At 37.8% G+C, this 22,952-nt stretch overlaps 2 long non-coding RNA genes across 4 annotated transcripts in view; one reads left to right on the forward strand and one right to left on the reverse strand.

Annotated features, from left to right (window-relative positions):
- Positions 1-22,952, reverse strand: part of LOC145545141 (uncharacterized) — a 523,562-nt gene that overhangs the window by 253,510 nt on the left and 247,100 nt on the right. The window contains exon 1 of one of the 3 annotated variants that reach the window (XR_014081899.1): positions 11,265-11,539. The exons of the other annotated variants lie outside the window; for them this stretch is intronic. This is a non-coding gene — a long non-coding RNA (uncharacterized LOC145545141). Of the gene's footprint in view, positions 1-11,264; positions 11,540-22,952 lie in introns of those variants that run through there. 3 annotated transcript variants of the gene reach the window in all.
- Positions 11,608-19,803, forward strand: LOC145545019 (uncharacterized). The gene is made up of 2 exons (XR_014081792.1): positions 11,608-11,777; positions 19,676-19,803. It is a non-coding gene; the product is annotated as an uncharacterized LOC145545019 (long non-coding RNA).

The raw sequence follows: 22,952 nt of genomic DNA on the forward strand, positions 1-22,952 counted from the left end.
GAATCCTCCTATTATAGAGTCTTTCACAAAGCAGAAAAGTGTCACTTCGCTATAAATCAATTTGCCTTTTATTACTAAATGCTTTCTGTGACACCTTCACAATACAAACAGGACCCAAACTGGCTAAGTACCATAAACAATACATGTAGCTTTTTAAAAAATTGAAATAAAAGGGCACGTTAGAATAAATAGAACAACAATGTTCTAAGCCAAACATAGGAAATTGCCTGCATTCTTTCATTACTCTGTTTTGCATTAAAGTAGTTCTTTGCATGCTCAGTCACTCAGTCATGTCCAACTCTTTGTGACCTCATGGACTGTAGCCCACCAGGCTCCTCTGTCATGGGATTTTTCAGGCAAGAATACTTGAGTGGGTTGCCATTTCCTTCTCCAGGGAATTCCTGACCCAGGTATTGAACCTGCAACTCCTGCATTGGCAGGTGGATTCTTTACCACTGAGCCACCTGGGAAGCCCAATTTCTAGTAAAAGACATAGTATTTGTTAAATTCTGACTTGAATGAAAGTCAGTGGCAGGACAGGGAGCTTTGTTATCAATATCTTCTCTCCTAGTATAATTTTCTTTTCATTATATTATAAAATTTAGTCTAAGATTATAAGTGATTTTTCTGGCATTCTATAATGCTCAGTATGAACAACTTTACTACTGTTTTGCTTGTCTTATTTTCTATTTGGCTAGCTTTGTTCATTGAGTATGAACCTATTCTTAATAAATGAAGAGTTTCCCCAGGTATCTTTTATACTGAGATGCTCTAAGAACATATCTCTGTTTAAAGTAGCAATTCTAATCCAAACAAATATTTATCCAATTGAACTGGACGGAAAATTTTCTTTTTACTTCTTTTGAATCAAAATTCTTTTAAAAATACTTTGAAAGGAAAATTTGGAGAAAAAACTCATCTGTTTCCTTAAGCATTTAAACATTTAAGTTTTCATCCAAGTGTTGCTGACATAGTCACTTTATGCATGCCAGATTCTTTGAATGTATTTAAATGTGGGGGATTGGCAGACATTCAAATAACTGAAGGTTGTATGGTGTCCTTGATGAAAATTACTTTCTACAGAGAGTCAGTGTGGATTGACTGTAAAGAAATCATTTGTATGTTTTGTGCTTTAGCTCCCAGCCCACTCATTTAGGCCTTGACTGGTCATTTAGATATATTTTCACAACAACTCAAGTGCTGGAATCTTTTCCAATATCATTTGAAATGCCTTGCAGCTGTTCTTGTTGGCCTTTCTATTTACCCAGTCAGAGAGTAAAGGGCAAATTATTTTCTCAGTTGAGCTCAAACAAAAACAGTAAAAATTTCTTTATTTTTGGTTTCAGATCTCACCAACGTCATATATGGACTCCTTTTTATCTTCTGTTCAAGGACTTATGACTTGATGCTTCAATATTTTTTTAAAATTAATTTTATGGAGTATAGTTGTTTTACAATGTTGTGTTAGTTTCTACTGTACAGCAAAATGAATCAGCAATACATATACATAAACCCAAAGAAGAGCAATGCCAAAGAATGTTCAAACCACTGTACAATTGCTCTCATTTCACATGCTAGCAAGGTAATTTTCAAAATCCTTCAAGCTAGGTTTCAACAGTACATGAATTGAGAACTTTCAGATGTACAAGCTGGGTTTAGAAAAGGCAGAGGAACCAGAGATCAAATTACCAACATCCACTGGATTATAGAAAAAGCAAAGGAATTCCAGAAAAGCATCTACTTCTGCTTCAGTGACTATGCTAAAACCTTTGACTATGTGGATCATAACAAACTGTGGAAAAAAAAATTCTTAAAGAGATGGGAATACCAAACCACCTCATATGCAGGTCAAGAGGCAACAGTTAGAACTGGACATGGAACAACAGACTGGTTCAAAATCAGGAAAGGAGTATGTCAAGGCTGTATATTATCACCCTGCTTATTTAACTTGTATGCAGAGGACATCATGTGAAATGCCACGCTGGATGAATCACAAGCTGGAATCAAGGTTGCTGGGAGAAAAATCAACAACCTCAGATATACAGATGTTATCATCATAATGGTAGAAAGCGAAGAGGAACTAAAGAGCCTCTTAATGAAGGTGAAAGAAGAAAGTGAAAAAGTTGGCTTGAAATTCAACATTCAAAAAAGTAAGATCATGGCATCTGGTCCCATCACTTCATGGCAAATAAATGGGGAAACAATGGAAACAGTGAAAGACTTTATTTTCTTGGGCTCCAAAATCACTGTGGATGGTGACTGCAGCCATGAAATTAAAAGATGCCTGCTCCTTCAAAGAAAAGGTATGATGAACCTAGACAGTGTATTAAAAAGCAGAGGCTTCACTTTGCTAATAAAGGTCAGTATAGTCAAAGCTATGGTTTTTCCAGTAGTCATGTACAGATGAGAGAGTTGGACCATAAAGAAAGCTGAGCACCAAAAAATTGATGCTTCTGAACTGTGGTGCTGGAGAAGACTCTTGAGAATCCCTTGGACAGTAAGGATATCAAAGCAGTTAATCCTAAAGGAAATCGACTCTGAATATTCATTGGAAGGACTGATGCTGAAGGTCCAATAGTTTGGCCACCTGATGAGAAGAGCCGACTCACTGGAAAAGACCTTGATGCTGGGAAAGACTGGAAGGCAAGAGGAGAAGGGGATGACAGAGGATGAGGTAGTTGGAAGGCATCACTGACTCAATGGACATGAGCTTGAGCAAACTCCAGGAGATGGTGGGACAGGGAAGCCTGACATGCTGCAGTCTGTGGGGTTGCAAAGAGGCAGACAAGACTTAGCAACTGAACAATAACTTATATATATATCCCCTTCCTTTTGGACTTCCTTCCCATTCAGGTCACCACAGTGCATTGAGTTCCTTGTGCTATATATATGTTCGCATTAGTTATCTATTTTATACATGGTATCAATAGGGTATGTGTATCAATCCCAGTCTCAGATACATGCATCCCAATGTTCATAGCACCACTATTTACAATAGGGCCTGGAAACAACCTAAATGTCAATCAATAGAGGAATGGATTAGGAAGATGTAGTTCAACTTCCATCTTTGTTTCAATGTAGTGCTTCAATCTTTAAGTCCAGGTGGTTTTAGATAATTTCTTCCTTTCCTTCATTCATTAAGTTGTTCATTCAATAAAATTTCATGGAATGTCTACCATGTATTCAGTTCTGTGATACACAAGTAAATAATAGTTGACCATTGCCCTTGAAGACATGGCAATCTAAGGGGAAGGAGGGATGTGTAAACAAGCATTAGAAAGTTATGTAACATTTTTATTTTGAGAGACTTTTTGATGTTTTTGATTCATTTCTATCATCATTGTATTATGTATGAGGTGATACAATATACTAGAATATACTGTATTCAAGAAAGAGAACAGACATGAAATTCAGTTCTGTTCCTTCTACTCTATATCTTTGAAAAATGACTTAAGCCTTCTATGCCTGGTATATTAGAGGATTTTTTTTTAATTGCAACCAGTTAATGCAAAAATAACTAATATCTCTGAGTAGATTTAGAGAATAATTGCACAGACGATACAGAGGGTTCCCTATACAATACATCCAATTTCCCCTATTGTTGACATCTTATAATTTGTTACAATTAATGAAACAATATTCATAAATCATTATTAACTAAAGCTCATGCTTTGTTCATATTTCCTTAGTGTTTACTTGCTATACTTTTTCTGTGCTAAGATACCATCCAGGGCACCAGGGCACCACATTATATTCAATCATGTATTATTAGGTTTCTCCTAGCTGTGATAGTTTCTCAGTTTCTGATGACTGACAGTTTTGAGTACTAATCAGTATTTCACAGAATCTCCTTCAATTGGAATTTGATGTTTTTCTCCTGATTACACTGGGGTTATGGGTTTTCAGGAGGAAGACCACAAAGGTAAAATAACAGTTTTCTTGCATCCTTGCTATTAGCATGACTTAGCACTGCTGATGTTTACCTTTAATAATTGGCTGAGGTAGTGTTTGTCAAATTTCTTCACTGTAAAATAACTCTTTTCCATTCATTTCCACACTCTGTGCTCTTTGGAAGGAAGTCACTATGCCCACAGTTTGCCTTTACACCTCTCAGACTTCAGACAATACTACAAAGCTATAGAAATCAAAACAGTGTGGTAATGGCACAAAAACAGATATGTGGACAAGTGGAACAGAGTAGAGAGCACCAAAATAAACCCACACACCTACGGGCAATTAATCTTTGACAAAAGAGACAAGAATATACAATGGGAAAAAGACAGTCTCTTCAGCAACTGGTGCAGGGGAAAGTCAGACAGCTGCTTATAAATCAATGAAGTTAAAACACACCCTCTCACCATACACAAAGATAAACTAAAATAGCTTAAAGACTTATAAGATATGATACCATTAAACCCCTTGAAGAAAAAATAGGAAAAACATTCTCCGATATAAATCATAGCTATGATTTCTTAGGCCAGTCTCCCAAGGTAATAATAGTAAAAACAAAAATAAACAAATGGGACCTAAACTTACAGACTTTTGCACAGCAAAGGAAACCATCAACAAAACAAAAAGACAGCCTATGGAATGGGAGAAAATACTTGCAAATGATGCAATGGACAGGGGCTTAACTTCCAAAATATACAAACAGCTCATACAAAACAACAAAAACATAACAATAACAACAACAAAAAAACAACTCAGTTGAAAAGTGGGCAGAAAACCTAAATAGAAGGTCTTCAGTTCAGTCGCTCAGTCGTGTCCGACTCTTTGCGACCCCATGAATCGCAGCATGCCATGCCTCCCTGTCCATCACCAACTCCTGGAGTCCACCCAAAACCATGTCCATCGAGTCGGTGATGCCATCCAGCCATCTCATCCTCTGTCATCCCCTTCTCCTCCTGCCCCCAATCCTTCCCAGCATTAGGGTCTTTTCCAATGAGTCAACTCTTTTCATGAGGTGGCCAAAGTATTGGAGTTTCAGCTTCAACATCAGTCCTTCCAATGAACACCCAGGACTGATCTCCTTTAGGATGGACTGGTTGGATCTTGCAGTCCAAGGGACTCTCAAGAGTCTTCTCCAACACCACAGTTCAAAAGCATCAATTCTTCAGCGCTCAGCTTTCTTTATAGTCCAACTATCACATCCATACATGACTACTGGAAAAACCATAGCCTTGACTAGATGGACCTTTGTTGGCAAAGTAATGTCTCTGCTTTTAAATATGCAGAAGCCCCAAAGAAGACACAGGGCTTTCCAGGTGGCACAATGGTAAAGAATCTGCCTGACAATGGAGGAGACTCAAGAGATGTGGGTTTGATTCCTGGTTTAGGAAGATTCCCTAGAGTAGGAAATGGCAACCCACTCCAATATTCTTGCCTGGAAAATTCCATGGACAGAGAAGCCTGGAGGGTCTCAGTCCATGGGATTGCAAAGAGTCAGACACAACTGAGCGACTGAGCACACACACGCATACACCAAAGAAGCTATAGAGATGACCAAATTGACATATCAAAAGATGCTCGACATCACTAAATATTAGAGAAATGCTATTCAAAACTACAATGAGGTATCATCTCACACCGGTCAGAATGGCCATCATTAAAAAGTCTATAAATGCAAATGCTGGAGAGGATGTGGAGAAAAGGGAACCCTTCTACACTGTTAGTGGGAATGTAAATTGACACAGCCACTGTGGAAAACAGTATGGAGGTTCCTCAAAAAGCTAAAATAGAATTACCATATGCTCCATCAATCCCACTCCTGGGCATATATCCAGAAAAACTATAATTCAAAAAGATACATGCATTCCTGTGTTAATTGTACTATTCACAATAGCCAAGACATGGAAACAACCTAAATCTCCATCAACAGATCAATAGATAAAGATGTGATATATATATATATATAGAATAGAATAATACTCAGCCACAAAAAAAGAATGAAATAATGCCATTTGCAGCAACATGGATGGAACTAGATATTGTCATACTGAGTGAAGTCAGTCAGAAAGAGAAAGACAAATACTGTATGATATCACTTACATGTGGGAACTAAAATATGACACGAATCTATCTACAAAACAGCAGCAGACTTCACAAACATGGAGAACAGACTTGAAGGGAGCTGGTGGGGGTAAGAAGGATGGACTGGGAGTTTGGGGTTAGCAGATGAAACCTATTACATATAGAATGGATAAACAAAGTTCTACTGTGTAGCAAAGGGAACTATATTCAGTATTCTGACATAAACCACAATGGAAGAGAATGCAAAAAAGAATATATGTGTGTGTATATATATATATATATATATTCACTCTGCTGTACAGTGAAGCTAACACACATTGTAAGTCAACTATACTTCAATTAAAAATAGTTCCTGTCTTTAATCATACCTTACCTAATTGCTTATCGAATTCTAAGAGGTATTTGTTGAAATACTAGCTATAATTAGTGATTTATCTCTTTCTCCTAGTATCGGGCTGTTGTTATTCCATAACATCTTATGGAAAAACCCAAATGAAACTTTTGGCCAACCCAACAGTTATGACTTATGTGTTTTAAGGTATGGTAATGATTTTATGTACCCTTATCCTCTTAATCATTATTTAATGACTCTTTTCAATGACTTTTTAATCCCTGAATTTACTCTAACACAAAAATTACTGTTAATACTTTTGTGATATGCCATTTTTAATCTATTTATTCCAATGTTCTGTAAACTTCTGGGGGTGTTTTGAGGGTTGTTTTTTTTTTTAATATAATTGCTTTACAATGTTGTGCTAGTTTTGGCCATACAACACTGTGAATCAGCCATATGTATACATATAACTCCTCCCTCTTGAGCCTCCCACCTGCCATCACACCCCACTAGGTCATCACAGAGCACCAACCTGAACTGCCTGAGCTATACAGTAGCTTCCCACTAGCTATCTATTCTATACATGGTAGTGTTTTAAGCATACATTATAACTGCTAGTCCTATACTTTTTTCTGATCTGAAACACTCTGTTTCAAACCATTATTTGTATTTGGCATTATGACCATTATACCAGAAGTTACTTCTACCATATTATTTTTAATTTTCTATATATCTATAATGTTTTTTCCTTTTCTACCTTCCTTTGAAGGGGTAAAATTTTCTTCTACTTGTTTGAAGATTAATTTCTTAAACTTCATGCCTCTACCTTCCCTTCAAAGAAGACTCTCCCCACCCCAATTCTCTATGTCTTATTGATAGTTCTGCAAGGTCATTAATATATTCTGTGGTTCCTATTAATCTTTACTAAATTATTTATCCATCTTCCCTTTCCCATTTATTGCCCAGATTCTTCCTGGATTAATTTTTCTCTCAGCTGTTATACTTCCTACAAAAATATTTTCATATTTGCACAGAAGATTTTCTGAGGCTTATGTAACTGAGAATAAATATCTTCATAGCAATTCAAATTTTATATCCAATAATAAAATCCTAAGTTCAAAGTTTTTCTTTATCAGCACCTAGGAAATATTACTTCATTATCTTCCTCTTCCCTGTGTCTCTCTTCCAAAGTTTTATATCAATCTTAATCTGTTTTCTTTATAAATGTTTTGCTCTTTTCTCTCTAGAAGCTTTAAGAATGTTTTCTTTGATGTTTTCAAATTTCATGGTAATCTGTTTTTATGAAATATTTCTTTTTTCTATCCTATTTGATCTTGGAAATGTTTGGCTCTTCATTTTTTCATTTGCTATATAATAATATATAGATCTTCATACTTTCTCTTTCATCACCATGTTTGTTAACTTTTCTTTGAGGAAATATCATCTTTTTTCCTTCTGATGCCCTTTGAAAGAAGTCTTTGACCAGCTCATTAACATACTTGAATTATATTCTTTTTAATATTTAGCCCATCTTTTTGATTTTTCTCTATTACAATATATTTCATACCAATTATTTCCTGTAAAACTTCACATTTCTATTTCTCTTTTATCTCGGAGGAAATTTATCATGTTTATTTTAAATTTTTGTTCAGTCTGTTTCATTAATTCTGCTCATCTAGCACAAATCACTAATTTACTCTCCTTTATAAAGTGGTTGTGTTCCTCATATGTCTGGTTATTATTTCTGAGAACCCATTTTCCTTGGGGGTATCAGCCACACAAGCTGGCAGAAGGCTGGGGAGCAAAGCATAGGTCCTCCTTATCCACCTCTGGGGACTTCAAGTGGCCAAGGAGGACAGATGATTTTCCCCTCAAGGAATCTTCCTATTCTTTAACATTTTCAGTGATCTTTTCCAAACCTTTAATGCCCTTACATAGTGTGGCAGGCAGCAGAGGAAGGGGTGAGATCAGGAGATTCAGGGGTTGGATAGCTTGTGCTCCCTAGTCAGGCCTCTGGAACCCCCTTGATGTTCATCCTACAACCCCAGGTGGTTGTGGCTTTTCTACTGTAAGTTGCAATGCTCCAAGGGATGATCTGTCCAGGGCCAGGTTCAGTTGCTGAAACAGGACCACTTCAAAGGCTTCCTCGGTGCATCCCAGGACCATGGTGACCTCTCCACCACAGGTCGCCTTCCTGACCCACCTACTGGTCACAACTACCTTCTGTCTTCCTGCTTTATCTTTTAGTTCTTCAGATATACATCCTTTCCTCTCACTTTGAAATCATCCTCTGATGTTGGGTAGAAAGACGGAGACTTCAGTCTAGTCAGCCATTGTAATATTGCCCTACTCACCCCCAACACTTTTCCACCCTCGTTCTTCACCATCCCTCCCTCCTCTGCCCCCAGAGATGGCACAGCCACAAGAGGTATGCTTCAGGATGGTGATCCCCATCCACAAAAACACGGTGGGACAGAGGGAGGAGAGAGAACAAGGAAGATGTACACAGAGGAAGGAAGAGAGAAGGATTTATCCCCCCCTAAAGTTCAGTGATTCCTGTCTTGCAAATTTCTACTTGGAGTAGATTTATTTTAACTATGGTTCTTAACCCCAGCCACACATTATAATCAGCTACAGTTTCAAAGCTTCCCAGGTGATTCTAATGTGCAGCTGAGGTTGAGAGTCACTTGCCTTGTGGCAATCGAAATGATCCTATTTTAACCCTTAGAATTCTGGACACAGAGAAGCTTTAGAAATTCTGCATTGTCTTCAGCTGTTACAGACAGCACACCACTGTTGGCAATGTTACAGATTTGGGATTTTGAGAGAAACCAAAAAAGGCTGAGACACCTAGGAAAAAAGTATACAAATACAAACTTCAAGAGACAGCTGTTTACCGAAGTCACTTTGGTAATAACACCACATGGTAGGAAAGTTTATTAGAAGGTGCAATATCCCAGTGATGTCAGAGGACATCCTTAATAAGCAATTGAGTAACAGTTAAAAACCTGCCATCAGGATGTGGAAGAACACTGCAGAACTGAATTAGCAGGTAATGAATTTACTCTCTATGGCAAGCAAAAACACACAGTTATACCATAATCAAAAAAAAAATACTAATCTTTTTGGTTCCTTAATGTTAATATTTATAAAATTATTAGTTCTATAAAGTTTTTAAAGTATTATTACATAGGGATGTTTGGCTTTTGTTTTTCATCTACAGATAATCCATGTGGCCATTTGGTCTACCATCTGAGGAAATGTCCTTTACCTACTGTCAGAATTTACCTAGACTGGCTAACACTGCTTCAAAGAATGTGACATGAGAAAGCAACCCTGAAGTTTCTCAAAATACTTGGCTCGGTAGCTAGGAAAAAGTTAGCCTGATCAAAAGTAGCTGGTTGCCTTCTATATCTAGAAATTCATTTTGAACTCTTTTATCAGAGTCAGCAAATATATATTTTAGGCTTATAGAATATGAGGCTCTATCTTAGGAATTACATGCTGGGCATTAAGCAGCTTTAATTCCAACTGTTTCTTCCAATATCAATATACGTGTGCTGGTAGACTTTTTGATTTTACTGGATTAACACAAGCTTTTAGGTAAATATCTGGTTAAATCAAAGTTCAAATTCACTATCAAGGATCTTTCTACCCTCTCAGAGAATCCTCTCCCCATCCTCCTTCCCACGATGATGTCTGGATTCATAAGGTTAGGCTTCAAGAAAAAGGACCTTTCTCTGCCAGTTCCCACTGGCCTCTGGTTGAGGTGTAATTAATCTCTCCCAACCTCTCCATGGAGGCCTTGATGGCTCTCCAGCTAATGTTTTAAAGCTGGTAGAATTTGGGGTGTGTCCTCTCTGTACAGTGAAGGAATTCCAGTCTCCTTGCTGATACTTATCCTCTACCTGACCCTTGGTTTCAGCTGCCCATGTTTCCAGCCCCTGCCATCAGATCACCTCAGGACTCAGCCTCTGGAGCATGCTACAACTGCTGGCTCCCTCCCATGTCATGCTGGAGCATTCATGGTCGTATTTCTGATTGTTGTTCAGTCACTAAGTCTTGTCCTACTCTTTGTGACCACATGTACTGTAGCCCACCAGGCTCCCCTGTCCATGGGACTTCTTTCCCAGGTAGCAATACTGGAGGGGGTTGCCATTCCCTTCTCCAAAGGATCATCCTGACCCAAGGATCGAACCACACCTCCTACATTGGCAGGTGGATTCTTTACTGCTGGGCCACCAGGGAAGCCCTATTTCTGACAGCACGCCAATTTATTAAAAACTGAATCTGTTTGTAGAAAGATCAGTCTGTATATTTTCTCAGTTTTTTGGTCTACTGTTTTTTATTTGCACATCATGGTGGCACTTTAATAAAAGTTTATTTTGTCTCTGCCCAAGCTCCTTGTTTCTCCAGGTAAAGACTGAAGTGGAGAAGAGAGTCAGAGGGTGGAATGTTGGGGAAATTGAGAGACTCGAGAACACCACATTCCAAAATTATGAATATCTTTTTTTATATCAATACAAAAATATAAGAACAAAACCTTCATGAATACATTGATTCTTATACATTTATAAGACTATATTACAGGATATCTCAGAGCATTTAAAACGCCATCAGAGTTTCTGAATATCTCTAACTTATTTGATCATGGGTACTTTATGTTGCAGAATTTTTTGAAGAACTATCGTTCTCTGAAATACACTTTAGGAAAACTGTTTTAGAGAATGAAAATGAAGGAATGCTCTTTCCTTTACATTGAGATCTTCTAATAAAAATTATAAAGCAAGTTTGTTGTCTGTATGCCTAAAAATTTGTCTACATCCAAAATACACCATGGATTTAATATTGATTAAAATCAACAAAAACTCTTCCTGATAAACATATATGTAGAACCCACCTGCCACGACAGGAGATGTAAGAGATGCAGGTTTGATCCCTAGGTCGGGAAGATCCCCTGGAGAAGGGCATGACAACTCACTCCAGTATTCTTGCCTGGAGAATTCTATGGACAGAGGAGCCTGGGAGGCTACAGTTCTAGGGTAGCAGAGAGTCAGACATGACTAAAGCCACTTAGCACACATGCATGCATCTCTCTATATATATAGAAATATATATACACACACACACATACGTATATATATGTATCTACTCTAGATTCCCAGCCCATCATTCTAACCTAACATTCTAGCACCCATGGACACGTCAATGGATGGAATTTTACAAAGGAAATTCAAGATCTACTTTGCCTTTGCTCTCATCACCAAATACCTCTCTTAGAGCACTTTTCATTTTCAATATTATTTTCTCTTGAATTGAACTACACAGCTGATTTGGCATTTATCACACTGATTTGGACAGGAAAGAAACTCCTGATTTTCAAAAGAGGAAACTGAGATGCAGCCTGATCAAGGTAATTGGCTAAAGTCATTCAGTCCCCAAGTCAGACCTAGGACAGGAGCTTAGAATTCAGCTTCTCATGTGATCCACGCTCATTCCCCAAAGCTTCCTCCCAGTACACTTGGAGACAAACGCTATTGTATAGCATTATTGTGACTGCCACGTACAACAAACAGAAACAAGCCTTTAAATAGACTTGCCAGGATATTGGAACAGTTTTTTAATTTAACTAGTGAGATACATAATTTTCATCTCTTTATTAGGAATTTAATTCTAATGGAAAATTGCCTCTACTTGTCAATAGAATCAAATTAGTTATTGTATGTTTCTTCAATCAATGAATTCAATTTACTTAGAAACTCTGGGGAAAAAAAACAAACTCTGATGTCTGGAATGATTATCTGGCAATGAGAAAGTACAGAACTGTTATAGATAAGTACTGCCTATAAAAATTAAGCTTTAAAAGGAGTAAATAATATTGTAGTAATCATTTCATGATTTATGTATGTCAAATCCTTATACTGTAAATTTTAAGTTTATACAATGCTTTACGTCAATTTTATCTCCATAAAACTGAACAAAAAAAAGATCTCAAAAAAAGAAGTATATTAATTCTTCCATAACGGCTCCTACACTGAAATGAAAATCTACAATTCATTTCAAAGCTATGCTCTGTAATTTAATCTTCCTTTCATAACGAAATTCTACCAGAGTTAACTCTCCCTTTTCATTTTACATTATCTCTCCATGATTTTTTTTTTTTTTCTTTTTTTCTTCAGGTCTCAAGAGTTTTATTTTACAAGTAGTTTTACCAAAACATTGACTTGAAAACATAATCCTATTAAACAATATACAAATGAAAGTCAAGAACACATAAATGTGGGAATAAAGACTTAAGACTTATTATAAGATTTCAATCCACATAATTACAAAATTAAATTTAATTCAATGAGATGATTATGGTCATGAAACAGAATGCTTATGATATACATAGCGAAGAGTTTTCATAGTGTATAAATGATGATTGAAATAAAATAACTATAGACTACCATTTTTGGAGTGCTTCCAAGATTGCCAGGCAATAGTGCCAGATGTTGAAAAGAAAAAATTCAAGGAAAGACATGAGATCTTTGGCCTGGGGCTGGAAAATAAATCCCTCAAAGTGTGTTTAAAATGGGAAACATAATATTTGTATGAAATCAAGTGTAGCTAAACTTGATATAATGGTCACATGGTCTTCTTAGATGTAGCAACTTCTGCTTAATACCTTAGATTTGCTAAATTAAAATTTGCTAGGCCTACAGAACAAGAATACACCAGCTGCCAAGGTGATTTTATTCACACCAAAATTGGGACATTACTCTTCTTAATAGATGGGAAAGTTAATAGGTAATGAAATAAAGAGTAAGAAATGGCAAGATAAGTGTCCTATACACCCAGGATGCAGTAGCTACCAAGTAATGTCTCTGATGCAAATAGCCTTTAAGCTAAAACTTGGGCTATGGGCAGAATTTGTGTATTTTGTGAGAGGAGTAAGGACATATATTTCTTGACATGGAATTTGAGAAGTTAAACAAACTTAACAGTTCAGCCCTATCATGGGTACATAATGAGAAGTGGCATGACACATTTTCCTATTGCTACAAATAACCTTTTCTTTTCAGAATGATATTTATTTATCTCATTAGTAATATGAGCTAATGATAATATGTGAATATTTCAAGCATGTGTCTCAGTTTAAAATTCCTTGATTTTCTTTTTTTTTTTTTTTTTTTTTATTTTTTTTTATAAATTTATTTATTTTAGTTGGGGGCCAATCACTTCACAACATTGCAATAGTTTTTGCCATACATTGACATGAATCAGCCATGGGTTTACATGTGTTCCCCCTCCTGGACCTCCCACCCACCTCCCTCCCCATCCCATCCTTCTGGGTCATCCCATTGCCCCGGCCCTGAGCCCTTGTCTCATGCATCGAACATGGAATGGTGTTCTGTTTCACATATGATAATATACATGTTTCAATGCTATTCTCCCAGAACGTCCCACCCTCACCTTCTCCCTCAGAGTCCATAAAATTGTTCCATGCATCTGTGTCTCTTATTCTGTCTCGCATATAGGGTTATCGTTACCATCTTTCAAATTCCATATATATGCATTAGTATACTGTATTGTTGTTTTTCTTTCTGGCTCACTTCACTCTGTATAATGGGCTCCAGTTTCATCCATCTCAGTAGAACCGATTCAAATGTATTTTTTTTAATGGCTGAGTAATATTCCATTGTGTATATGTACCACAGCTTCCTTATCCATTCGTCTGCTGATGGACATCTAGGTTGCTTCCATGTCCTGGCTATTGTAAACAGTGCTGCGATGAACATTGGGGTACACGCGTCTCTTTCAATTCTGGTTTCCTCGGTGTATATGCCCAGCAGTGGGATTGCTGGGTCATATGGCAGTTCTATTCCCAGTTTTTTAAGGAATCTCCACACTGTTCTCCATAGTGGCTGTACTAGTTTGCATTCCCACCAACAGTGTAAGAGGGTTCCCTTTTCTCCACACCCTCTCCAGCATTTATTGCTTGTAGACTTTTGGATAGCAGCCATTCTGACTGGTGTGAAATGATACCTCATTGTGGTTTTGATTTGCATTTCTCTAATAATGAGTGATGTTGAGCATCTTTTCATGTGTTTGTTAGCCATCTGTATGTCTTCTTTGGAGAAATGTCTGTTTAGTTCTTTGGCCCATTTTTTGATCGGGTCGTTTATTTTTCGGGAATTCAGCTGCAGAAGTTGCTTGTATATTTTTGATATTAATTGTTTGTCTGTTGCTTCATTTGCTATTATTTTCTCCCATTCTGAAGGCTGTCTTTTCACCTTGTTTATAGTTTCCTTTGTTGTGCAAAAGCTTTTAATTTTAATTAGGTCCCATTTGTTTATTTTTGCTTTTATTTCCAATATTCTAGGAGGTGGGTCATGGAGGATCCTGCTGTGATTTATGTCGGAGAGTGTTTTGCCTATGTTTTCCTCTAGGAGTTTTATTGTTTCTGGTCTTACATTTAGATCTTTAATCCATTTTGAGTTTATTTTTGTGTACGGTGTTAGGAAATGTTCTAGTTTCATTCTTTTACAAGTGGTTGACCAGTTTTCCCAGCACCACTTGTTAAAGAGATTGTCTTTTCTCCATTGAATATTCTTGCCTCCTTTGTCGAAGATAAGGTGTCCATAGGTGCGTGGGTTTATCTCTGGGCTTTCTATTTTGTTCCATTGATCTATATTTCTATCTTTGTGCCAGTACCATACTGTCTTGATGACTGTGGCTTTGTAGTAGAGCCTGAAGTCAGGCAGGTTGATTCCTCCAGTTCCATTCTTCTTCCTCAAGATTGCTTTGGCTATTCGAGGTTTCTTATATTTCCATACAAATTGTGAGATGATTTGTTCTAGTTCTGTGAAAAATACCATTGGTAGCTTGACAGGGATTGCATTGAATCTATAGATTGCTTTGGGTAGTATACTCATTTTCACTATATTAATTCTTCCAATCCATGAACACGGTATATTTCTCCATCTGTTTGTGTCCTCTTTGATTTCTTTCATCAGTGTTTTATAGTTTTCTATATATAAGTCTTTTGTTTCTTTAGGTAGATATATTCCTAAGTATTTTATTCTTTTTGATGCAATGGTGAATGGTATTGTTTCCTTAATTTCTCTTTCTGTTTTCTCATTATTGGAGTATAGGAATGCAATCTCTCCATGATTTTTGCTTCATTATGTTTTATTCTGCATCTTAGTTAGAAAAAAAGAAGGGACCATTATTACAATCTTCTTTCTGAAAAATTCATACATATCTTTTTTTTCTTATCACTGGTCACTCACAGCTATGTGTCACCTAATAAAGCAATAAAAAGCATCTCAGTGCAGCAGGGAAAACACCTCCTTTTCACATGGAAAAACTATTTTCCTTGTCTTTACATAGCAGCTTTATGCCCACAAACATGGCTTGATAGAGTTACTTGCTGGAGTACTTCTCCTAAATTAACTGTAGATATAAAAAGTTACCAAGAGCTTGACAAGTGACACGGAAGGAGGAGAGTAAGTTGGGTTGGCCGTGTGTATCTAGAATCCAGGGCAGGTGCCATCATGTCAGGTCTACGGAAGAGAAGGATCTGGTAGGGTGGGAAGGGATGAGAGAGCAACAGCAGACACAGTGGGCACAATGCCATATTGGTCTTCCGTTTTTGCCCTGATTTGGTCTCTTATAATTTGTGAGGCTCAAAGAAGACATATAGCTGGCTAGTCCTGAGCTCCCTCATTTGTAAACAAAGTGCCTCATCCAGATACTTCTCTGACCCTGTCCCTAGGCTCTGCTGCCCTCCATCCTGTAAACCTGGGGCTAGATTCTGGCTTGGGTGGCCGGAAGAATCCTCATCACAGGCAGCAGAGATGTAGATTTCATCATGCCAGTGCTCCCAAACTCATCCTCAAGACCATGTCTCTACATCGCTTTTCCCCCACTGTACTCCAGTCTCATCCTGATTAGGTGCTACAGTCATACTGGTTTTCTTTTTGCTCTCACAAATAATCCTTCCTCTTTCCTTTCTCAAGAATTTCCACTACCTGTTCTCTCATCCCTTCTTGACATCTGTCTCCCTGGTAGGAACATAAGCTTCCTGATGGCAGGAACTACTATATCCCCCAGCTCCCTACACAGCGTTTTGAATGCTGTGTAAGTATCAGTAAACTATTCTGGATAAACCATTATTGAAGTTACCTTGGCTGCTATCTGGTTTTACTCTTTTGGCCAAATTTGAACATATGCATGCTACATGTGAACAGGTCATCACCACTGATGACCAATGGTGAGATTCTCACTTTCCAACTTTAAATAAAAGATTCAATGAAGGAACATTCAACATTCAGTACAGGTGCTAGATACTTCTTTCCAAAGACAGCTATGAGCTATCACTAAGACAAAATCTTCATAATATAGGAATTTCTTTCATTCAATTTAGTTAGCTAGCATGATCCCACAAGCCACATGACACAGACAAAAAAAAATTTTGCTGTAAACGATTTTGAAACAAAAAAGTGAAATCAGTATCCTTTTCCCCTCCTCATTTATGCAAAGAAAGACCTGGATAGAATTCAGCCATCCATTGTAAATTTGAGATCAACAGGTATTTTAATATGTTGTGCTTGCTAGCTTGGTATCATCTCACTCTTTTCTGAAAATAGCAACATTATTTTTTAGTAGGCATCCATTTCATGTGACTCACGTAAGGCTGTTCCACCCACTTACAGATGTAACCAGGCCAAGGCAATCACACAATCCTATTCTCATTAGCCTAAGGATGGGCATATGGTCCATCCTGAACAGAATTCTCCCTAGGAAACTTCTATTAGGTCTACTGAGAAATATACTCTTTTCACTGGGGTTACACTAATGAATCTTAGGCTGCTAAGAAACATCTTGACTTAAAAACCTAAAAAAATCAAGAGGGAGGTCTGATGACAGTGTATACCCCTTGGATTCAGCCTTACATGCAGCCTTGTTCCTCTGCAGTACTTATTTTTTGCTAAAGCAAGTTAGCTCTGAGTTTCAGCTCTTGGTAGACAAATACTTAATATAATTAGAACTCCCTCCCAAACTTCATAACTGAATTAATATTTGTCTAATGAGATTTAAACTTTGTTTAAACACTGTTTACACTTGCCTAAAACGCAGAACCTTCTTGATGATTTCTTTTATAAGACTCCAAGAAAAAATGAAATGTCATAATATAAAATATAACAAGTGAAAGGGAACTTGGAGGTCATATTAATTGTTGGTAATTACTTTGAGAAGAAATAGGGAAAGACTTTTGCTCTCTGGCTATGAGCTAAACTGGTTATGTCCTTCCCATCTTGTTTCCCTTCCTTATCACAAAGGAGAGCCCCATTTTCCAGCCTCCCTTACAGTCTCCCTTCTAATGTCTTACAGGGGTGTTGCTGCTGCTAAGTCACTTCAGTCGTGTCCGACACTGTGCGACCCCATAGACGGCAGCCCACCAGGCTCCCCCGTCCCTGGGATTCTCCAGGAAAGAACACTGGAGTGGGTTGCCATTTCCTTCACCAATGCACCAAAATGAAAATTGAAAGTGAAGTCGCCTAGTCGTGTCCGACTCTTAGCGACCACATGGACTGAAGCCTGCCAGGCTCCTCCGTCCATGGGATTTTCCAGGCAAGAGTACTGGAGTGGGGTGCCATTGCCTTCTCCGACAGGGGTGTTAGAACTCCCTTAAAGTGACATTAGATTATTTCTAGAATGTGGTCAGAAGTCATGTATGTCACTTCCAGGTCAGTCCCCTACAATTTCTCTCGAAATCCTTAGCTTATTATCCTGCCTTCCCAACCTCCTACCCACTTGAGACTTAGTCTAGAAATAGAAGATATCAAGGAACCCCTTGAAAAAAGAAGCCTCTGTATCACTACTTGGAGTAGAGCTACCCAATTTGCATTGAACTTTTCATGAGCAAGAAATAAGTTCTTGTATGAAGCCACTGAGATATTGGGGGGTTTTGTGTTAACACAGGACATAGCCTATACTTTGGTTAGTTACAGGAGTTTTCTGTGCTGTGGAAAATTTGAATAAGGGGCAAAACAGAAAGGAAATGTAAAAGAATAAGATTCCATAAAGGTAAAGATGATGAACATAATGATATTAGGGTAGAGAAAAGAGAGAGAAGGTTTTCATGTGCAAAATTTGAGGTTTGTTGAATGAAAATTTCAAGTGTATCTGAGTATGAGATAATTTGGGAGAATGGGAATGTTCCTACAAAGTTTGAATTAGACCCTTTAATTATTCTTTAAGTTACAGAGGAAACATGAGAATTTCTATTTAATTTTGACTGATACACTGAGCTTTGAAAAGAATTCCACACATTGAATGAGCCATTTACGGTGCTAGTTTACATAAATTGAGGTATTTGCCTTTGTCTCTTCAATGTATTATTTTTGTGATTAAGAAAAAATAGATTTTAAATGACAGTATTTTGATTTTCTTACTCTCCAGCCCCCTCTTTTCCTCTGAAAGAAGCACTTGTTATGAGTAGCCAATCCAAATACCTAGGAGACTATCTACACAGACAAGTGCCAACCATCCACCTTGCACCCTCTCAAGTAATTTCAGGAAAGAATATAAAAAACAGAGTCATGCACCCTGGCTTCACTGTATGTCATTTACAAACCAAAACATCCATTTGTAGCATCCAGAGTATAAGAATGCCAGTAAGGGGAGATCTTCTTTTTGAGCTCAGAAAGAAGAAAAAGGAGATATTTGATAACAGATAGGCTTCCCTGGTGGTTCAGCTGGTAAAGAATTCGCCTGAAATGCAGGAGACCTGGGTTCAACCTGGGTTGGGAAGATCCCCTGGAGAAGGGAACAGCTACCCACTCCAGTATTCTGGCCTGGAGAATTCCATGGACTGTATAGTCCATGGGGTCGCAAAGGACACAACTGAGTGACTTTCACTTTTACTTTCACTGATAATAGACATTAATGCTGATTCACAATGTATGCGGCTCTCTTCCCTTCCCTAGTGGCTCAGCTGGTAAAGAATCTGCCTGCAAGGTGGGAGACCCGGGATCGATCGCCGGGTGGGGAAGTTCCCCTAGAGAAGGCCACAGAAACCCACTCCAGTATTCTTGCCAGGATAATCCCCATGGACAGAGGAGCCTGCCTGAAGCAACTAACACACACTTCCTTTCTCTGGGCACACAGAAATCTTTCACTTCCCAGCCCTCTTAGGTTAGGCATGGCCAACCATATGGCTACAGTTGATAAAGCATCAGTGAACGTGATATGTATCACTTCTGGGCAAAATTATTTAAAACCTTGAGTGTGATTCTGCATTTTCCCTTCTCTCTGCTGCAGCCACAGTGACATTGCAAAGAACAGCGCCCTCATCAGCTGGATCCCTGAACAAGGAGCACATGGAGTACAGCCCCAGCTCTCCACGATGGACAGTAGCATGATTAAGCAATAAATGTTGATTGCTTTAAGATCCTAAGATTTGGAGGTTGTTTGTTCCTTTGACATAACCTGACTCATATTGACTGATGCATGCACCGAATGTGGTGTTGGAAAGAGCAATGACCCCAATTTATTGGAGGAAATTGGAAGGACATTCTTCTACTAAAAACACTTTCCTGTGCCTGATATAATGCTCAGTCTTTACAAAATTATTATGTGTCTGGTATTAGCATCCTTATTTTACAAAGAGTTTAAGGTCTTATTGAGGAACCATTTAGCCAGAAAGAGGATTCAAATAAGATCTCTTTGAATAAAAGGTACAATTAGCTAACTGATTCCTGATGCCAAGAGAGAAGTTATGAAACAGTTCAAAACTTTTAGATATCTCATAGTTCTAAAACAAGAAGGCTACTCAGATGTAGCTAAAACTCCATTTCTTAAAAAAGAAAATTTTCTACTAACATCTGTTGATGCCGAGGAAGCATCTAGAATTGAAGTCAACCAATCAGTCAAGAAGCAACACAGTAAATGAAATGATTCTTCCACGTGGGAAAATTCCAAGAGGAAAAGCTTTAAAAAGAAAGCTTCAATAGGTAATTCAAAATAAAATTTTCCCCTTCTTTTATAACGACCACTTCAAATTCTTTCCCAGGTTGGGGCATTACTCTAAGAAAACCCATAAGCTTTGAAGACAAGGGAACAGAAATAAGCAGCACTTGATGGGGACATTCAGTCAAGCTAACCCTTTGTTTAAATCTTGCAGCAGCCAATCAATTCACCTACCAAATAATCATTACAGATTAGCTGAGCATTCACCAACTGTTACTATGAAGAAAGGACTGACATTAAAAGACAATGCTGACTAGAGATTTAAAAAACTAAGAGGAGAGAGAAAACAATGTTTAATAATGATAGCACAATAAGAAATGAGACTTTCCAAGTTTCATTAATACCAGACAGAATATAGAGAGACATGATCTAAGATATTTTATATTATACAAATTAATTCTCTATTGCAAGGATCTAGACAGCAGGACTCAAGCCAAACTATTCACAAGGGACTGTTACAACCAATAAGCGTACAGTTGAATCTTAAGAAATAGCACTGGAAGCACCAGGAGAGAGGGATATGAAAGAAGTAAGAGTTATTCTGGCAATGGGAAAATTCAGAAGATTTAGAATCTTCTATTTTGAATGCATATTATAGTGGGGTGAAATTGATGCCCTTATACACTTGTTTCATATGATTATAACAGCATGGTTTTTTAATTTAAATCTGAATGATGTTAAGGAAGACACATACTTATCTAAATACAATTTCCCTCACTTTCTACTGTTCTGTACCTTGAATAAAGGTTACATGTCTGGCCTCTGAAGGCATTCCCCTGCTTTACAAAAAAAACTAAAAATACATTTTGTTAAGACAGAGTCTTTCATCAGAATGTTCGCTTCAGAATGGTAGCTATGGGGTGTAGGGAAGTGGGGGTAGCTGGGGTGAAGTAGAAGAAAGAGGAGAAAAGGAAAACAAAATGATTAGCAAAAGATAAGTAAGTATACCTTTACTCTTGTTTATTCTATGCTTCAGATTTACTTTATGGGCTTCCCTGATAGCTCACTTGGTAAAGAATCTGACTGCAATGCAGGAGATCCTGGTTCGATTCCTGGGTCGGGAAGATCCCCTGGAGAAGGCATAGGCTACCCACTCCAGTATTCTTGGGTTTTCCTTGCGGCTCAGCTGGTAAAGAAACTCTCTGCAATGTGGGAGACCGGGGTTCGATCTCTGGGTTGGGAAGATCCCCTGGAGAAGGGAAAGGCTTCCCACTCCAGTATTCTGGCCTTGAGAATTCCATGGACTGTATAGTCCATGGGGTCACAAAGAGTTGGACATGACTGAGTAACTTTCATTTCACTTTACTTCAGATTTATTCAAACACTCCCAAATAAAGAACTCTCTTAATATTGGATGTTTACTTAAATGCTTCAGTGAACTTCAAGTGTCAGGGGAAAAGTGGAATAAATAAGGGTGGTTTTTTTTTTCTTAATGTTGGGTTGCTTTTAATTAAATCTTCTAAAAACCTTTTATTTCTAATTAAGTAAATTTTCTAAAAGCCTTTAATGTTTTGCTTAGTACTATATGCACAAGATGAAGGGCTAAAACTACTCCTTTGAAATTGCCCAACACATTTTAAATTTGAAACCACAGGGAGGAGGAAATGGAAAATCCTAAGTATATCTGGAAATACAAAGTAGATGAGAGTTGTTATCTCATTTCCAGCTTGGAAATCTGGAGGAAAAAGTATTTATAGAGTAGACACTAGACATTAGACATTAGACACTAGACACTAGACATACCCAGGGTGGAAGCAATAGCATATATATGAAATGAAGTATGTTTAAGCAAAGAGAACCTGAGAAGGCCCACCATACTCAACTCCCTACAAACATAGAGGAGATTTTTTAAAGTTCTTGTGTACCTAAGAGGGAAAGAAGTAACCGAGGACTTACAGAAGGAGGTGAGGTAGCCAGTTTTCATGGTGAAGGGTGGGAAACTCCAAAGTAGAGACTTAAGCTTGAACTGTCAAACTGAGAAAAAAATGGTCAATCTGAGTAAGTCTAGGAGGATAAGCAGGGTCAGCAAGAGAGGAGAGGGACAAAAGCAGGAGAAAAGACTGAGTGTTCCTCCCTTACCTCAACCTGAGAGCCAAGACCATGCCTTGCCTATGACAGAAGGACAGAGGACCAGCTAGAAAATCTCTGGACCTCAACACGGGATGCAGCAAAGATTGAGTCATATCCCCAAGACCACACAGGCTGCTGAAATATAAATCCTTAAAAGATAATATCATGAGTCTCATGCAAATCCAAAATTAACATGTGCCAAAGTTTTGTTTGAATTATTTATTACAAAGGAAACTGGTAAGAGTTAAAGATCTGTTCAGGGCACAATTTGAAGAAGAATAAATAAGCAGTCAGGTATGCTGAATTGAATTTGCTAGTAGACACGAGCTTGATTATTATCATGATTATGCCAAAGAATGCTCAAACTACCGCACAATTGCACTCATCTTACATGCTAGCAAAGTAATGCTCAAAATTCTCCAAGCCAGGCTTCAACAATACGCAAACTGTGAAATTCCAGATGTTCAAGCTGGTTTTAGAAAAGGCAGAGGAACCAGAG

This window comes from Giraffa tippelskirchi, chromosome 4, assembly GCF_054371585.1.
Source record: "Giraffa tippelskirchi isolate mGirTip1 chromosome 4, T2T-mGirTip1v1.2.pri, whole genome shotgun sequence".
NCBI classification, from domain to species: Eukaryota; Metazoa; Chordata; class Mammalia; order Artiodactyla; family Giraffidae; genus Giraffa; species Giraffa tippelskirchi.